Consider the following 15,095-nt stretch of genomic DNA (forward strand, 5'->3'; position numbering starts at 1 on the left):
TTTGAAGACACAGGGTTTTGCCATGTTGCGCAGGCTGGTCTCAAACTCCTGGGCTCAAGTGATCCTCCTGCCTTAGCCTCCCAAAGGCAGGGATTATAGGCATGAGCCACCTCGCCTGGCCTGAAACGTCTCTCTTCTATTTATTTTTGAGACGGAGTCTTGCGTTCTGTCCCCCCAGGCTGGAGTGCGGTGGTGCAATCTCGGCTCACTGCAAGCTCCACCTCCTGAGTTCACGCCATTCTCCTGCCTCAGCCTCCAGAGTAGCTGAGACTACAGGCGCCTGCCACCACGCCTGGCTAATTTTTTGTATTTTTATTAGAGACGAGGTTTCACCGTGTTAGCCAGGATGGTCTCGATTTCCTGACCTTGTGATCCGCCCGCCTCGGCCTCCCAAAGTGCTGGGATTACAGGCGTGAGCCACCGCGCCCGGCCTGAAACATTTCTTAAACAGGATGCCTGTAAATAGGCCAAGTATGGTGGCAAGACTCCGTCTCAAAAAAAAAAAAAAGAAAAAAAAATTAAGTATTTGTTATTTGATAAAGTCTTATAAAACTTTTTGCTAATTAAAATCCTTCATATTACAAAAAACTGCAGAGGGAAGAATGTCTTACAGTTGAAAAGAGTGGACTTTTGTGCAGTTGAGGGAGCTCTTGAATTTTATGATTCTGCTGCCTTGGTAGTTGATAATTGAGCTAAACAGAAATAAAACAGTGGGAAAAGAAAAGGGCATGGTGCTAGACAAGAATCAATTCTCAACAAAGTGTTTGCTGAACAAATAAATTAAATGGGCTGGGCGTGGTGGCTCACAGCTCTAATTCCGACACTTTGGAAGGCCAAGGCAGACAGTTTGCTTGAGCCCAGAAGTTTGAGACCAGCCTGGGCAACCTGGCGAAACCCTATCTCAACAAAAAATAAAAAATTAGCCAGGCATGGTGGCATGCACCTGTAGTCCCAGCTTCTCGAGAGGCTGAAGTGGGAGGATCTCTTGAGCCTGGGAGGTTGAGGCTACAGTGAGCCATGATCGTGCCACTGAACTGCAGCCTCGACAACAGCAAGACTCTGCGGGGGGAGGGGGTAAAAAAAGAAGAAAAAGGAGAAGAAGAAATTAAATGGAGAAAAGAAAGGAACCCTGAAAACTTAAAAACAGGGTTACAATGGACAGGATCACAGAGCTTCTGGGATAAAATTCTACTAAAAATGGCCGGGCGTGGTGGCTCATGCCTGTAATCCCAGCACTTTGGGAGGCCGAGGCAGGCAGATCGCTTGTGGTCAGGAGTTTGTGACAAGGCTGGCCAACATGATGAAACCCCATCTCTACTAAAAATACAAAAATTAGTGGGGCATAGTGGTGTACGCCTGTAATCCCAGCTATTCAGGAGACTGAGACAGGAGAATCTCTTGAACCCGGGAAGTAGAGGTTGCAGTGGGCCGAGATTGTACCACTGCACTCCAGCCTGGGTGACAGAGCAAGACTCAAAAAAAAAAAAAAACTATTTAAAACACTCAGAGTACCCCATTTTGAACTCGAGTATGGTTTTGTAATGGGAAGAAACGTTTTTTCTTTGATTAAATTCTGTAGGATAGAAAGATGAACAAGAGGAAACAAATGAGATAACGAACAGAAGATAAAGGCAGAGAGAAGAAAAAAGACTACTTTTTTAACACTCTTAAAAAGACAGTGTTTGCAAATTATGTAAATTTTCTCACTTTTCTCTTCTGTTTTTCTCTCTTGTTTCCTTCATTCTAGTATTTAAACTCTGAGTTCCAAAGGGAGGTTTAAGCGCAATTTGGAATTATGTTAAGTAAGACAACACCAGGTGGCAAATAGCAATTTAATTCTCCCTGCCAGCAGAGCTAAAGACTTAGCGTGCTCTTTATTAGGAGAGCTGGGGGTGGGCAGGATGCCTGGAGAGAGAGAGAGGGCGGTAGGAAAAGGCCATTTAGTGTGTGTTGTGATGAAGGATGCACAGCGATTGTTCGGGTTTTCAAAAGAAATTATTTTAATGCACGCATTAATTCTCCTTTTCATCTCACTGCCTGCCAGAAAATTGGTTGTACAAGCGTTCAAGCCATTTTCCCTGGACCAGATATTTACACAGGAGTACTGTGTTGACATTATGTGGCTTCGGATTTCGGCGGGCAGGCTGATGCCTCTTGGGACATGTAAGTGCAGAAGGCAAGGCCTGCCACGCCCGTGAGAAGGGAGCCAGCTTCAGAGAGGGCTCCAAGATTCATGTTTGCTCTCCAAACCAAGTCAAGGGTGGTACTTTTTGTTTTGAAAATATAAGGGTCTGCTTCTGAACTCTTCCATGCATTTATATCCTATTTGGGTTTTATCCAATGGGAAAATTGGGTTTGGGGGACCCCTAAAAACTGTCTTTTAATTTTTGTGTATTTATTTATTATTTTTTGAGACAACGACTTGCTCTGTCTCCCAGGCTGGAGTGCAATGGCACAATCTCAGCTCACTGCAGCTTTGACCTCCTGGGATCAAGTGATATTCCCAGCTCAGTTTTCTGAGTAGCTGGGACCACAGGTGTGCACCACCAGGCCCAGCTAATTATTGTATTTTTTTTTGTAGAGATAGGGTCTCGCTATGTTTCCCAGGCTGGTCTCAAAGTCCTGGGCTCAAGTGATCCGCCCACCTCGGCCTCTCAAAGTGCTGGGATTACAGTCGTGGACCATGGTGCCCAGCCTCCAAAAACTATATAGATGGTGATAAATAAATATCATTTAAGATAAAGTATTGCAGTTATACTTTTAGGAAACGGAAAAAGAAGAAAAGATAATCTGGAAGATGTAGCTGTTGATATTGTTGTTATTTTGGCTCCTATGCACGTTAGAATCTTCAGTCCCTCTCCCTCTGCAGAAGCCCCTGGAGCTCTGTCTTCATCCTTGGCAGGGAGACCCTTTAACTTTTTTTATTTTTCTTGCTCTTTTGTGAAGGCCATTGAGTATGAATTGAAGAAGCAGGTAGAAAGTTTTTCTGTTAGCTGGCTGCAGTGGCTCAGGATGGTAATCCCAGCACTTTGGGAGGCTAAGGCGAGAGGATCACTTGAGCCCGGGAGTTTGAGATCAGCCTGGGCATTGCAACAAGACCCCATCTCAGTTTTTGTTTTTTTTTTTTTAAAGGACATTTTTCTCAAAGGAACTGAATATAAAGAGAGAAACAGGCAGATGCAGGGGATAATTTGGTAAGATTTGGAGAGTGGGCACTCTGTCCAACAGCCCCACTGCCATGAAACAGGTCATCCAGAGACCTGCATCTGTGGTGGTCATCCAGAGTGGCCCTCAGACAAACCCAGGAGTGCTGGTGCTTTCACGTCTCCCACCCTACCCTGTCCACAAAGTGGGTTGCATTGCCTCAGTTACAGGAGGAGACCACTGAGGTCTGGGCACAATTTTTTTTCTGTCACCCAGGCTGGAATGCAGTGGTGCAATCTCGGCTCACTGCAACCTCTGCCTCCCAGGTTCAAGCGATTCTCCTGCCTCAGCCTCCTGAGTAGCTGAGATTACAGGCGCCCCCCCACCACACCTGGCTAATTTTTGTATTTTTAGTAGAGATGGGATTTCACCGTGTTGGCCAGGCTGTTCTCAAACAAACCTCAGGTGATCTACCCATCTCAGCCTCCCAAAATGCTGGGATTATAGGCGTGAGCCACCGCGCCCAGCCAGTGCAGAATTTTTGCCCATACTCGTGGCTGCTCATGTGTTTCTGTGAGGAGTCAGCCAGAATTTGGGCTGCAGAGATTCTAGGTCTGAAGACCACACACTATTTGGAATGTTCCTTTTAGAAAAGAATACTGTAGGAGACAATATGAAGACATTTTAAATATTGTTCTCAAAAACACTTTCTGTTCTGTTTTGTTTTGTTTTTGGCATAAGGTTATGAGCGGGGGCTCGAGATCTGACTGGGGTCAAATCCTGTGCCGGTGCCTCAGTTTGCCCATCTGTAAGTGGGGTTAATCGTAGAACCCATGTCATATGTCATGATTAGTATGACAGTTGAATGAGTTCTTGCATATAAAACACTTTGCACAATGCTTGTCTCATAGTAACCATTAAATGTGTTTTGTTGTTGTTTTTGGAGATAGGGCTTTGGTCTCTCACCCAGTTTGGAGTGCAGTGATGCAATCATAGCTCACTGCAGCCTTGAACTCCTGGCCTCAAGTGATCCTCCCACCTTGGCCTCCCAAAATGCTGGGATTACAGGTGTGAGTCACCATGACTAGCCAGCATTAAATATATTTACTACTAATATATTGTGAATAATGTTCATGCACAGTGAGGTTAAGAACCTCTTGCATTGCACAATCTTACTACGTTCTGTTGACGATGGGCCATAGGTAGAAATTATTCCACGTTTACCCAGAGATTCATTTTCAAGGCCTCAGTTTGTTCACTAACGCTATATAATAGCAGGAATGGTTGCATGTTGGTGTGTCAGCCCAGAGGTTTAGATTCACATTGGATGGCAACCTTCCAAGGCTCTGGTGTATCTGGTCTTTCTTGTTAGCTGCTGAAGGACTTGATCTCCACACACAAAGCAAAATAGAGAATTAAGGACATTTTCTGATAGTTGAGGTTATCAGTGTTAGATTTATTTGGGAAATTGTTTCAAATCTCTGGGAATTTGCCCTTTGGAAAACTACTATTCTCTACTTTCTCAGACTACTGGGTCTTGGAATTGTGACTTATCTGCAAGAAAAAGAAAAACAAAAACCACAGCTTCCATTCATACATCCATTCATCAAATATTTATTTGATGAACTTACATAGCAGCATACTGTGTTGTCTGTTGGGAGTTGGATATAAAAAGATGAACAAGGGCTGGGCACGGTGGCTCACGCCTGTAATCCCAGCACTTTGGGAGGCTGAGGCGGGCTGATCACTTGAGGTCAGGAGTTCAAGACCAGCCTGGCCAACGTGGTGAAACCCCATCTCTCTACTAAAAATACAAAAATTAGCTGGACACAGTGGCACATAACTGTAATCCCAACTACTGGGGAGGCTGAGGCAGGAGAATCACTTGAACCTGGGAGGCAGAGGTTGTAGTGAGCCAAGGTCGCGCCACTGCACTCCAGCCTGGGTGACAAAGCAAGACTGTCTAAAAAAATAAATAAAATAAATAAATAAACAGCCAACAAAGACCCTGGATTATTTTCTTTTTGTTTGAGTCTCTTGCTACATTGTCCAGGCTGATCTCCAACTCCTGGGCTCAAGCCATCCTCCCACCTCAGCCTCCTGAGTACCGTCTGGGATTATAGGTACACACCATCACACCCAGCTCAGAGACACTGGATTATTGAGCAGATGGATGAGAAGTTTTGGGTGACCAGGTTACGTTATCCTCTCTCTGATGGTAGAGATGCCCCAGAAGCCATGTCCCTCCGAGCTGAGTAGAATGCAAGGGCAGTGATTACTCAGGTGCCCAGACTCAGAGAGGGATCATGAGCTCATTTCCAAGACAAAGAGCCAAAGGTCAGCCCCAGAAGCTTACAGAATGACTTGTTTGAGTAAGGGGCCACGGTATAAACCCCGCACAGTCAGTGGAGGGTGGTGAGATTCATTGCACAGACCTAGAACAGTGCAGATGCCTGAAAGCAAGAGGCCCTCAGGGCAGAGCGGTGCCCCATGAGTCTGAGGGTGCAGGTGTGGGGATTGTGAAGTGCCTTTCATGTCTATCCAGTGTGTTGAGTTTTTGCCTTTTCCTGCCGGCGAGGGTGAACAGGTCAGCTATCTTTACATCTCTGCAATGTGCAGAATGTTTGGGAAGGAAATGGGGCAAGATAGGAGTTCGTGTTTAGTTAGGACGCTATTGCAATGCTTCCATTGCAATAAGGTCTGTTAAGGTCTGAAGGAAGACAATGGTAGCCAGCATGGAGAGGAGCGTAGGTAGACTCCGAAGGTGTTTCTGGGCTAGAAATGGCAAGATCTTGCTGTGGTAGATAAAGGCGAGGAGGGAAGAGCAACAGTTTTGCAGAGGATGGTGCTGGCCAGAAGTCTGCCTGGAATTGTACTCTTGGCGATAGGGATCTGGGAATAATAAAAGCAGCAATGGTGAGAGCTGACTTTGCCCCTGATGCCATGCTCACCACTTTACCTGAGTTGTTTCATTTAATCCTTACTGTGAAACCTGTCAGGGATATGGTTATCCCCACTTAAAAGAGAAGGAACTGAGGTACAGAAAGGGGCAGTAGCTGTCCTAATTGACACAACCATCAGTGCCATGCTGGATCTGGGACCCATGAACACCCTGCTCGGGAGGCTGAGATGGGAGGATCACTGGAAGCCAGGAGTTTGAGACCAGCCTGAGCAATATAGTGAGACCCTGTCTCTACAAAAAATGAAACAATTGCCTGGCATGGTGGCACATGGCTGTAATCCTAGCTACCTGGGTGGCTGAGACAGGAGGATCGCTTGAGCCCAAGAGTTCAAGGTTGCAGTGAGCTATGATTGCACCACCGCACTCTGGCCTGGTGGACAGAGCAAGACCCTGTCTCGAGAAAAAAGGGAGGGAGGGAAGAAGGGAGGGAGAGAGGGAGGGAGGGAGGGAAAGTCTGAATCATTCCGGCATTTTGGAGAACAGGTTGGGCAGATCCTCTAGAGCCACCCCAGGCAAATAACTCAGCAGAAGGAAGACATTGGGCAAGAGAAAAGGGCCCGGATAGGAGGGGATGGAATACGTGCTGGAACCCTGAGCAGAACAGGTGGTAACAGTGAAAGTCCTGCTCCATGCCTGTCTCCTTAAGGCATCCTAACAGGCAGGTGAAGGGTAGAAGGCTTTGGTGGCCTCAGGAGGACCTGGCTGGCTATGTCCAGGGCAGATAAGTAGGGCTGCATGTGGCCATTGTCAGACTGTTTGGACGCTCAGGAAAAACGACATCAATGTTGGAGCAACTAAGAGGGCTCACTTCTCAAAACAGATTCATGATGTTCCTGCAGGGTTCTCTGAAACAGTGGGAAATAATTTACAAGAAGACTGGGGTTCTTTTTTTTTTTTTTTTTAAGATGGAGTCTTCCTCTGTTGCCCAGGCTGGAGTGCAGTGGCGAGATCTCGGCTCACTGCAGCCTCCGCATCCTGGGTTCAAGCGATTCTCCTGCCTCAGCCTCCCGAGTACCTGGGATTACAGGTGCATGCCACCACACCAGGCTAATTTTTGTGTTTTTGCTTGAGACGGGATTTTGCCATGTTGGCCAGGCTGGTCTTGAACTCCTGACCTCAAGTGATCTGCCTCCCTTGGCCTCCCAAAGTGCTGGGATTACAGGCATGAGCTATCACACCCTGCCAGAAGCCAGGGGTTCTTATGATGCTGCAGGTGGACAGGTCATAGATATAACACCAGGCTTTTGTCCCCCTGTTTCTCCTCAGGCAGGTACACATTGCCTCAGCTACACAGAAAATAACAATAACAGCCAACATTTGTTGAAGAATTGCTCTGCTCAGGCATGGTACTGTTGACATATATTTTTGTTTGTTTGTTTGTTTTTGAGACAAGGTCCTGCTCTGTCACCCAGGCTGGAGTGCAGCAGTGCCATCATAGTAGCTCACTGCAGCCTCTACCTCCTGGGCTCAAGCAATCCTCCCACCTCAGTCTCCCAAGCAGCTGGGACTACAGGCATGAACCACCATGCCCAGCTAATTTTTAAATTATTTTTGTAGGAGTAGTGTCTTGCTATGTTGTCCAGGCCGGTCTCAAACTCCTGAACTCAAGCAATCCTCACACCTTAGCCTCTTAAAGTGCTGGGATTACAGGCATGAGCTATATGTCCAGCCAACCTACATTACCTTATTGAATTCCCTAAATAACACCAAGAGGCCAATGTTAATCACTTTCCCTCCTACACATGAGAGATGGGGAGGAGAAGCGGTAACCATAAGCACTGTCTAGAGTTAAAAATTTATAAACTGGCCGGGTGTGGTGGCTCATGCCTATAATCCCAACACTTTGGGAGGCTGAGGCCGGTGAATCACAAGGTCAGGAGATCGAGACAATCCTGGGCAACATGGTGAAACCCTGTCTCTACGAAAGATACAAAAATTAGCCGGGCATGTTGGTGTGTGCCTGTAGTCTCAGCTACTCTGGAGGCTGAGGCAGGAGAATTACTTGAACCCGGGAGGCAGAGGTTGCAGTGAGCCGAGATCGTGCCACTGCACTCTAGCCTGAGTGACAAAGCAAGACTCCATCTCAAAAAAAAAAAAAGAAGAAATTTATAAACCAATGATCCTATAAGCCTATCATGATCACCACCTTTTCTTATTAAATGAAAATGTCCAGGCAGGGCACAGTGGCTCATGCCCGTAATCCCAGCACTTTGGGAGACCGAGGCGGACAGATCATCTGAGGTCAGGAGTTTGAGACCAGCTTGGCCAACATGGTGAAGCCCTGTCTCTACTAAAAATACAAAAATTTAGGGTTAGGCACAGTGGTTCATGCCTGTAATCCCAGCACGTTGGGAGGCTGAGGTGGACAGATCTCAAGGTCAGAAGATTGAGACCATCCTGGCTAACACGGTGAAACCCCATCCCTACTAAAAATACAAAAAAATAGCCAGGCATGGTGGCACATGCCTGTAATCCCAGCTACTCAGGAGACTGAGGCAGGAGAATCTCCTGAACCCAGGAGGCAGAGGTTGCAGTGAGTCGAGATCGCACCACTGCACTCTAGCCTGTGTGACAGAGTGAGACGCCATCTCAAAAGAAAAAAAAAAAAAATTAGCCAGGCATAGTGGCAGGCACCTGTAATCCCAGCTATTTGGGAGGCTGAGGCAAGAGAATCACTTGAGCCCAGGAGGCAGAGGCTGCAGTGAGCCGAGATTATGCCACTGCCCTCTAGCCTGGGTGACAGAGAGAGACTCCATCTCAAAAATAAATAAATAAATAATAAAACATCCAATTTGAATATATCTTAGACAAATTCTAAGCCTACTTTGAAGATGGTCAACACGTTCTTGTCTTCCTTATCAAGCTCTAATTTTAAAGTTTGTTTTCTCAGCTGACTGGATTTGTCTTGGGCACCCTGGAGGTGCAAAGTGACATCACCATCTGATCAGCATCTAAAAACACTTTGGCTCATTTAAAAAATAGAGATTTTGAATGTGCCCTCTTAGTTATATTTGCGCATCTGAGCATGCAGCGTGAAAACCCTGGGTGGACAGCCTGTTCTGCAATTTGTTTTTAAAACAAGCTTTTCATCTTGCAGGCTGAGAGGATTCTGTTTAAAGGGTGTACACTGTGAATCACAGTTTCAAAGGAAGACGGCAAATATGAACCTCAGCCAAGCAATTTGTGAAGCTGGATTGCTGACAGAAATCCAGGAAGCAGCAGAAAAACAACAAACAAAAAAAGAGTTCAGGGGCTGTGTGTAACCTGGAGGAACACAGTGGGATGAGCCCCAGGATGAAACGGGTGATGTGAGGGAGCAGAGGTCTGATGAGGCAGCCTTGTCTTGAAAAGCTGAGAAGCCCAGCCTCGGGGACAGAGTGGACAGAGTGAGACTCTGTCTCCACAAAATTTTTTTTTTGTTTTTGTTTTGTTTTTAAGACAGAGTCTTGCTCTGTCGCCCAGGCTGGAGCGCAGTAATGCAGTCTCAGCTCACTGCAACTTCTGCCTCCCAGGTTTAAGGGATTCTCGTGCCTCACCCTCCCAAGTAGCTGGGATTACAGGTGCCCACCACCACACCCAGCTAATTTACGTTATTTTAGTAGAGATAGGGTTTCACTATGTTGGCCAGGCTGGTGTCAAACTCCTGACCTCAAGCAATCTGCCCGCCTTGGCTTCCCAAAGTGCTGTGATTACAGATGTTAGCCACCACACCCAGCCTCTACAAAAATTTCTAAATGTTAGCCAGCCATGATGACACATGCCTGTAATCCCAGTTACTCAGAGGCTGAGGCAGGAGGATTCCTTGAGCTCAGGAGTTCAAGGCTGCAGTGAGCTATGATGGCACCACTGCACGCCAAAAAAAAGAAAGAAAAGAAAGAAAAGAAGCTGAGAAAGCATAGCCATTCAGAGCCTCAAGAACGTTGGTGGAGGGGGCGCAGGGGGTGGGTGTGACACTTCTGCATTTGAACAAGCTGTCTTCACAGGTTCCTAATGTGTATTCAGTTACCATAGGAACAGGGAACTGAATATTTCTTCAATTAGATGCATAGGCTTTATTAAATAATATATATTTATTTAATTATTTATTAAATACAACTTTTCATTAACTCAACCAATCAATACAAATCTGTCTACATGATTGTCATGTATATTATGTTCTTTTTCTCAGTAATAATAATGACTGGGTGCTGTGGCTCACGCCTGTAATCCTAACACTTTGGGAGTTGAGGAGGGAGGATCACTTGAGCCCAGGAGTTTGGGACCAGCCTGGAAAACATAAGAAAACCCTGTCTCTAACAAAAAATTAGCTGGGCTTGGTGGTGCGTGCCTTTAGTCCCAGCTACCTGGAATGCTGAGGTGGCGGATCTCTTGAGCCCAGGAGGTGGAGATTGCAGTGAGCTGAGATCGCATCACTGCACTCCCTGTCTCAAGTAATAATAACAGTAATAATAATAGTAATAATAATAATTGACCCTTATTGAGCTCTCTGCCTTCAAAACATATCCAGATTGTCTCTGCCCCTCACATGAATGTAAGCTCCATGAGGGCAGGAATTTTGATCTTTTCTGTTCACCGATGCATTTACAGTACCTAAAACAGTGCCCTGCACAGAGAAGATGCTCATGAAATGTTTCATGAATTAATGAATGTATGAACAAATGCATGCTGACACTTTGCCAATGAATACGTATTTTATTGATTAATCTTCATCACAATTTCATGAGGTAGGTGTTTATTATTATTTCTATTTTATAGATGAGCAAACTGAATCTCAGCAAAGTTCACTGATGTGGCCAAGGTTACATGGGTGTAAGTGGCAAAGACAGAATCAAACCCAGGTAGTCTGGCTCCAGGATCTACCTCTTAGTACTGCAGCTCTTCCTGATAATACAACTGACCTTCCAGCCTCCTGTATTCACATTTAGTTTTTCCTTGATTTCCCTGCATTTAGTTTCCTGTAATACTCTTCTAACAGGTCAAACTATTTTATACTAAAGCCTTCTTTCACGCAAAATAAAACTTTTATTTTAAAACATACATTATTCAATATTATTAATGCTCATGCCAAAGAACCTTAAATTAGTTTAGATTTTTTTTTTTTAAAGGCAGGAGAGTAAAAAGATTACCTTCAGGAGAACTTTAAATTTACATTTTCTTTTAAGAGAGAATATAAGCTATTATGATATTTTTAATGAAAATGTATTTATGCTCAAGTTTTCTCCATGCTATGATATTTTAAAAAATATTTTTATGAGACTGACATGCTGCCTACTGCAGAGGCAACTTAAAAATCATTTTTAAAAAGAAGGTAGTATGGGCTGGATGTGTTGGCTCACACCTGTAATTTGGGAGGTCGAGGTGGGTGGATCACCCAAGGTCAGGAGTTGGAGACCAGCCTGGCCAACATGATGAAACCCCATCTCTACTGAAATACAACAATTGGCTGGGTGTGGTGGCAGGTGCCTGTAATCCCAGCTACTCTGGAGGCTGAGGCAGGAGAATCGCTTGAACCTGGGAGGCGGAGCTTGCGGTGAGCTGAGATCGTGCCACTGCACTCCAGCCTGGGTGACAGAGCCAGACTCTGTCTCAAAAAAAAAAAAAAAAGGTTAGAAGATAGTATGAGGCAAAATTACCCAGGCCATAACATTACAAATATAAATTTTTAATTCTTAATTTTTATACAGCCTTAATTTTTCAGGGCAATGTTATGTATTTAAAACAATCAGAGGCCAGGCGCGGTGGCTTACGCCTGTAATCCCAGCACTTTGGAAGGCCAAGGTGGGTGGATCACGAGGTCAGGAGTTTGAGACCAGCCTGGCCAATATGATGAAACCCCGTCTCTACTAAAAATACAAAATTAGCTGGGTGTGGTGGCAAGCACCTGCAGTCCCAGATCCTCAGGAGGCTCAGGCAGGAGAATCGCTAGAACCTGGGAGGTGGAGGTTGCAGTGAGCTGAGATTGCACCACTGCACTCCAGCCTGGGTGACAGAGCAAGACTCCAACTGAAAAAAAAAAAAAAAAATTAGGTATATGTAAATGATAACACGTTTAGAGATCTACAGGCTTAACAGTAAAGAGATAGATAAAAGCATATTATCTTGCCACAAATTGCAGCCTGTGATGTGCTATCATTTTTTTAAAGAGACTTGTGGTGGGGTAAGGTGGCTCATGCCTTGTAATCCCAGCACTTTGGGAGGCCGAGGCAGGTGGATCACAAGGTCAGGAGATCGAAACCATCCTGGCTAACACGGTGAAACCCCATCTCTACTAAAAATACAAGAAAATTAGCCAGGTGTGGTGGCAGGTGCCTGTAGTCCCAGCTACTCGGGAGGCTGAGGCAGGAGAATGGCGTGAACCCGGGAGGCGGAGGTTGCAGTGAGCCGAGATCGTGCCACTGCACTCCAGCCTGGGCAGCAGAGCGAGACTCCATCTCAAAAGAAAAAAAAAAAAAAAAAAACCTCAAAACAGCTCACAATTTTAGAGCCATAGACTCTTAATAATCATCTCAGACAACCTCCCAGGTAATTCGGAAATTGTATATTTGCTAGCTCATGGCTGAATTATATTAGTAGAAAGCCAAAGTTACAATGGCATTCTTAGGTTCTTATAAAAATGTTATTTTTCCTATTGGAAAATGTTTTATGATTAACATGGAAAAATGTGGCTGTATAATTTGTGTCTATCTCAAATTTAGCTGAGTTAGTGAAAATAATCCTTAGGGAATGAGATGAAGCCTCTTTTCATGTGGACATCACTCTATTTGATGAGGCCTCTCAGACAATGCAAATGTGAAATCTGAATCTGATTTGAATGTGTGGGGAAATACACCATGAAATGGCCATATCCGAAAGGCCTATTCCTATGCCACATGTGAGTTTAGAAGGATCTCTCCCAGGAGAAAGCAGGTCATCTCCTACTTGAAGTTTTCAGATGATCATTTTATCATGACTCCGGCTGAATATTTTTGTGTAACTTTAGGAGGAGCCTCTTCAGCAGTTGCAGAAGGAAGGTTCTCCTTTTGTAAAAGTAGATACTTCTGGAAAAAACAAAACCAAAAACAAATTTTCTTACCAATTTTCATAAGTTTTAATTCCATCAAGTTTTCTTAAGACATTAGATTGCTATCTTTTATTTATTTTATGTCCCCTTGATTGGGTCTAAGGGTATAGAAGTGCATGCAGACCTCAATTTTATTTTTTTCTTTCTTTTCTTTTCCTGTCTTTCTTTTGTTCTTTCTTTCTCTCTTTCTTTCTTTTATTCTTTCTTTCTCTCTCTCTCTCTCTTTCTCTCTTTCTTTCTTATTTTGAAGACACAATCTTGCTCTGTTGCCCAGGCTGGAGTGCAGTGGCATGATCTTGGCTCCCTGCAGCCTCTGGCTCCCTGGTTCAAGCAATTCTCATACCTCAGTCTCCCAAGTAGCTGGGATTACAGGTGCTCACTACCATGCCTGGCTAATTTTTTTGCATTTTTAATAGAGATGGGCTTTTGCCATGTTGCCCAGGCTGATCTCAAACTCCTGAGGTCAGGCAATCTGCCCACCTTGGCCTCCCAAAGTCCCAAAGTGCTGGAATTATAGGCGTGAGCCACCACACCTGGGCCCCAGACCTCAATTTTATAATCCAGGTCTCTGCGTCTTTAATTTTAGGGGAAAGATCATATTCCTCTTTTATATCACCAATTACAGCATCAAATCTTCCCCTGCTTTAAGGAACATTTCCGAATATCTGCTAAGATCTCTTCCCCTCCATGTGTTGGTCAATACAGCCTTCCCAAGGATGTCTTCCTGCAAACAGCATGTCTTCTCTGATCTAACATTGCTTCTCTCCCAATAGTATATTCCCAAATCTTTCAGCTTTTCTTTCAAAAGGAGTAATTGTTATTATTAGTAGTAATTATTATTATTATTTGTGAAATGTGGTCTCACTCTTGTTGCCTAGCCTGGAGTCTGATGGTGCTATCTCGGCTCACTGCAACCTCCGCCTCCTGGGTTCAAGCTATTCTCCTGCTTCAGTCTCCAGAATAGCTGGGATTACAGGCAACCGCAACCACGCCCAGCTAATTTTAGTTTTTTTAGTAGAGACAGGGTTTTACCATGTTGGGCAGGTTGGTCTCGAACTCCTGACCTCAGGTGATTCATCTGCCTTGGCATCCCAAAGTGCTGAGATTACAGGCGTGAACCACTGCACCCAGCCAAGAGGAGTAATTTTTGAATGACTAATAATTAAATAAAGGCTGGGCTCAGTGGCTCATGCCTCTAATCCTAGCATTTTGGGAGGTTGAGATGGGAGGATTGCTTGAGCCCAAGAGTTCTAGACCAGGGTGAGCAACATAGGCAGACCCTATCTTTTAAAAAATAAAAATAAAAAAAATTAGCTGGGTGTGGTGGTGTGTGCCTATAATCTCAGCTACTTGGTAGGCTGAGGTGGGAGGATCACTTGAGCCCAGGAGATTGAGGCTGGCTGTAGTGAGCCAAGATTGTGCCACCGCACTCTAGCCTGGGTGACAGAGCAAGACCCTGTCTCAAAAAACCCACCACCACAACCACAAAAGAAATACGTTTTGTAAGGCTATAGCTACCATAGATAGTGATTCCTCTGATGGATCTGGGCAAAGTAAATTGAAAACCTTCTGGGAAGGATTTACTATTCTAAATGCCATTAAGAACATTCATGGGCTGGGTGTGGTGGCTCATATCTGTAATCCCAGCATGTTGGGAGGCTGAGGCAGGAGGATCGCTTGAGTCCAGGCATTCTAGACCAGCCTGGGCAGCATAACGAAACTCTGTCTCTAAAAAAAATTACAAAAAAAGAACATTCATGAGTCATGGGAGGGGGTCAAACTATCAACATGAAAAGGAGTTTGGAAGAAGTTGATTTCAACCCTCATTGATGACTTAGGATCAAGGCTTCAGGGGAGGAAGTAACTGCTGATGTGGTAGAAATAGCAAGAGAACCAGAATGAGAATTGGAGCCTGAAGATGTAACTGAA

At 44.8% G+C, this 15,095-nt stretch overlaps 1 protein-coding gene across 4 annotated transcripts in view; it reads left to right on the plus strand.

Annotated features, from left to right (window-relative positions):
* Positions 1 to 11,141, plus strand: part of LOC129057111 (GRIP and coiled-coil domain-containing protein 2-like) — a 97,009-nt gene extending 85,868 nt beyond the window's left edge. Inside the window, exons 12-14 of one of the 4 annotated variants that reach the window (XR_010136155.1) lie at positions 2,045 to 2,163; positions 3,886 to 3,952; positions 10,862 to 11,141. The gene's annotated coding sequence lies outside the window, so the exon portion shown is untranslated. Of the gene's footprint in view, positions 1 to 2,044; positions 2,164 to 3,885; positions 3,953 to 9,203; positions 9,410 to 10,861 lie in introns of all 4 variants that reach the window. The other 3 variants (XR_010136154.1, XR_010136153.1, XR_010136156.1) reach the window with 3 other exon arrangements.
* Positions 11,142 to 15,095: the final 3,954 nt, after the last annotated feature.

Source organism: Pongo abelii, chromosome 12, assembly GCF_028885655.2.
Source record: "Pongo abelii isolate AG06213 chromosome 12, NHGRI_mPonAbe1-v2.0_pri, whole genome shotgun sequence".
In the NCBI taxonomy this organism is placed as follows: Eukaryota; Metazoa; Chordata; class Mammalia; order Primates; family Hominidae; genus Pongo; species Pongo abelii.